Below are 4860 nucleotides of genomic sequence, written 5' to 3' on the forward strand. Positions count from 1 at the left end.
CCTGATGGTACAAGTGTTACGGACTGTCCCTTGAGACAAGCTAGAGATCCAATTTGATGTTTTAATGAAAAGGCAGCCCAAGTTTAATAGTAGTTAATGTAGTTAAATTAAAAAAAAACCAAAAAATTCCTTGGTCCTCTCTCAGTATTTTCTAGAACTAGTTCTTTTACTATTCTGATTTCTGCCACTGTTTTGCTATTGCTCTGTTGGCTTTTTATCTTGCTGGAACAAATTTAAGACTCTTTTTACTTAATTGCTCTTATTAATATTCACATATTAATGCAACACATTTATTATTCAAGTTGATAACAATGTCTCTCTAACTGCCTTAATTCAGAGAACGAAGATCCTAAGGAAATCAGAATGACATTGTTAAAAGTCAAAACATTACTCGATTTGTTTCCAGCTATTTTGGACTTTTTCAGGGTCCAACAACATTACATGTATTTGAACAGAAGTAGAAATGATGCATAGTTTTCTCAATACCCATTTACTGCTGACATTTCAGAGACCCCTTCCCCAAGTCCCTGCTTCTACCTTCAAACAGACATTAGACTTTGGAAGTCTGAGAACAGAGTGGATTAAAATACAAGGAGAAAAACTGACCCAGAACCAAAAGGAAAAGCCTTGTTTAAAGCGAATGGAGAAAGAACAAGCCAGTCTGACAGGTGTCGAACAAGCCCTGCCTCACATTTACATCGTAGAAAAAGAGAACGTTTACCTTAAAAAGGGGGTGGGAAGATCTTGCTTTTGATTTTCAGTTTCCCAATCACACTGGAAACCCGGGAACTGGCCACCACAACCCATAGAACAGGAAGGTGCTGCCACCTACAGGTGTGAGTGCCAGGAAGGCACTAAATCACAGCCGCTGGGTCCCCACCACGGGCAGAAAATAACACCGCAGTCCAAGGGGCCAGAAACCCACAGTTACGTGGTGCTTGCCAGAGTGACACTTCATCATGTTTCTTAACCTTCTTTCATTATTCCTATCGTTCAGAGAGTAATACAGGCATATAAACCAGCGCCTTGTGCAGAGAAAAAAAATAAGAGGTCTTGCTTCGTAGCCTTCAGAGCGCAAGGATCCACTGCAGGAAATACAAGACCTCTTTGAATCCTCACTGTATAACACTTCCACTCCCATAACGCAAAGATTAAAGTTATTCTTGTAAACAAGTCCATGAATTCTGATCCAAGACCATCATGTCAACATTCAGAGAGGTCAAAATACCTCACGCAGCTGTGCTTTTGGCTTGCAAGTTAGGGAAATCTGCGGTTTTAGCTGTACGATGCTTATTCTTAGTTCCATGGCGGCTTTATAAGTAGTTCTTTATAACAAGAGCTCAAGAAAGGGTAAACTGAGAAAATATTTTAGAAGAGACTTGAAACAATACAATAAAGCTTGGCACAGTGGAGGAGAAAAGTAGTCCATAACCACGGTTCACACAGAATCAGGGGTCTGGCATGTAGCTACCATACTCAGGCAACACATTTGGAAGGACTCTATTTTACAGAGCTCTCAGTGAAATACGGAAAGTCTCACCTCTTGGGTCCAGATAGTTTACAAGTTTATATTCCCATGGACAAACAATACTAGTAGTAAATACAAAACCAAACAAAACAGGAAGTCTTAGGGAAAAAAACAATTCCTTTTATCAGATCCTTTTTTCTCTGAACAGTGTATTTGACTTTTTTTTTTTTTTAAATTAGATGATTGCAAATACTGTGTCATATTTATTCAATTATACTCCCATCAGCATGCCAACCAGCACAACTTTTTGACTAGGGACACAGTAAACCTACAACGTCTGCCAAACTTTACTCCCTTAAGGGGTTACAGGGTCTCTTGAAGGTAAGCTGGACTTTCAACTTCCCTGATTCCCATAGGTTCTGTCTGATTAACTGATATTTTACATAACATTAGCAACCATCACCACAGTGAAAGAAAATAAAACAAGTAATCTACAAATGCAGAGGGCACCTTTTTCCCACACTGCCTGTTTCAAATTAACACAGCCAAATTATTCCATTCTGTGTAACTAGTGATTGAGCTAGCACAGCCACTGGAGCTTGGTCTGCTACAACAGCCACATCTTGTGCTCCAAACCTTCATTTTAAGATGCAAACAAATCTAGCCCTAGTCCTAATTTTTATGGGGACAGAGAGACTCCTAAGGTTGAATAAGACCTATCTGCAAAGGCGACCTGGACTTTACAAGCACTACAGAGACTAACAGCATTAACAGCACTCCTGCAGGGAGATGGACATCTGGAACAGCTTGTTTGCCTGCATGCTGAGCTGGGCAAGCAGCAGCCAGCTCTACTCCGAATCCTGCAGATGCTTAGAGCATCTTGCAGGTGCTCCCCACTGGTGAATCCCCAGGACAGTCTGCACAAATGCCAGGACATCAGTTGTGTATCAGTTTGCAACATGCTCACTTTCTGTTTACTGGTTTCAGTTCACTACTGGAAAAGCTGAAGTAACATTCAATAAAATACATTTCTTGTCCCACACTTCAGTGTACTCCTCTGTACACTGCTTATGAAAATATCTGACACCAATAGACAACTGCCACCCACGTGCAGCACACTAGGGATCTCCATAGCTAAAAGCACGTCATGCACCAACTTGAATAAAGCACTAAGGTTTGTTTCTAGTGGCTATAATAATTCACTCCTTCTGTATCAGACACAGAAGACTACCTGAAATACATTCATGCCAGTGGGCTACACATGCAAATTATACCTTGCTGGGCAAAGAGATTAAGCCCACAGCAGCTGTGGGTGTTTTATATTCATACACAACCTTTATCTCACTGCATTTATCAAGATCCAGACAAATACGTCAGTGCTATTAATACACTAGCAAGGTGAATGTATGCATTGTAGTAGAGGAAAAACAGATACTTTGCTGATTCTCATCAAACTAATTACTGATGGGTGAACCCTGGATTGAGTGAAGCTGCCAGTTATATTGGCATGAAGTCAAAGAAGAATCAGGCTTGACGTATGGAAATGTAACACACTAAAATTTAGGACAACAAATTCTGTCTTTAAAAATTCAGCAATAGTTTTCTTAATTTAAACTCACCTATACTGTGTTGGAACAAAACAGCAGCTTGCACATCAGCAATGCTGAAAACAGCTTACAGATTTGGGTAAGAAAATTCCTACTTGGATGCTATTCTCCTCATCTTGTCCAGCTGAGCAGAGCTGGAAAGTAGCTCTGCAAATGAAATGCAAGAAAGTGAATCAATTCATCTCAGCAAATATAAAAATACAATACTATTACATTGGAGAGACTTTCCCCTATATGCAACAAGCAATACATTCTATTTTCAATCTAGAGGATTTATTTCCAATTATGGAAGACAAAATGAAAAAATACAGGTCCTGTTACTGCAAACAGCTCTATGCAGACAGACCTGTGTCTGCATGAGTCTCCTGCCAGAATCACAGTCAAAAAGTCTGACAGAAAGAGTAAAATCAGCTTTGACCTAGTCTGAGCTGGGATGCCTGGGACAAGACCATCTCAAAAGACATCCCTGTAAATTCACCTAGGTTTAGATCTGCAGCAAAACAAAACAACCCCTCCCCCCCCACCACCCCCACAAAACCACAGCCCCTCCCGACTCCCCCAGAGAAAGAGATTTTCTTTTGCTCCCATTTCTACACACACCACATATTCAGACAGACATAAGAATTCATCACTGGTCCAATTCATTGCTGTACATCACTGAGTGCTTTCATCCTTTATAACCAATTGTAGAAAGAAAACATCCTTGTGTTCTTCTTATGGCACCTAGTGTAGCCAAAAATCAATTCCTCTTGATCCCAGCAGCCAGTCAGTGTGTGATCTAAAGCTCCTAAGAGCTTAACAATTCCTGCTTTGTAAGTTCAGTGAGAGACACTAAAATATCAAAACTTCTTTATTCTGTCTATCATTTAGTACCATTTAATAACATAGGACCATCTAAGTGTTGTTATTGTACTAAAAGATGGCATCAGCATTTTTCCATGTAGTGATGTCCCATCACTAAAAGTTTACCACTCATCCCCAGCTGAGCAGCAAACTGAATGCTTGATCATGACTGTCCAAGATTCAGTCTCCCCCTTACAGTTTGGCATCTTCTGAAGTACAAGACTGACACTTAAAACAAAATCAGAAAAACTCCATTCGTACAAACTTTAGAAGTGCAGTTAGGAAATCTCAGCAGAGTGAATTTATTTTGAGAAGCAAAATCCAATCCAACCATAAACTTTATGGAAGTAAGAGGCTTCTGTAGTTGAGGGAGATCTACATGCAGAGACAGCCCTGGACTTCACAAGCACTGCAACAGCCCACAACACACACCAACGCACAGCATTAACCTTGCATCTGTGGGGAGATGCACAGATGCACGTGTCAAACTGGCCAGGCAGGAGCTAGCTTGGCTCTGAAAATTATCAAGATGCATCCAGGGAGGCTGCACCCAAGCTAAACAGCAGCAGCTTAGAGCTACTGGTGCTTACCTTGGACAGTTTGCACAGATGCCAAGGAATCTGCTGCTGCTGCTGCTGCTGCTGAAGAGCAAGGTCTTTAGTAACTAGAAAGAATAGGAAGTGATGCTATCTTGATTTAGATTGCTTCAATATTTAATCAGTACCGATTGTCCTTAAAAATCTCACAGATAAATAGCCGAATCTGAAAGGTTTGGATTTTAAGCTCTGGATGGAGCTGGGGGGTGGGGGAAGTACTCCTACATTCTTTTTCTTCATACTATCAGCTGCTAAATTTGAGCATTCCTTGCCACTCACACACAACATGTTTCTACTCGTCCCCCCTCATTGTACAACTGGATCAAAGATGACTTATCTGAATTAC

Source organism: Haliaeetus albicilla, chromosome 12, assembly GCF_947461875.1.
Source record: "Haliaeetus albicilla chromosome 12, bHalAlb1.1, whole genome shotgun sequence".
In the NCBI taxonomy this organism is placed as follows: domain Eukaryota; kingdom Metazoa; phylum Chordata; class Aves; order Accipitriformes; family Accipitridae; genus Haliaeetus; species Haliaeetus albicilla.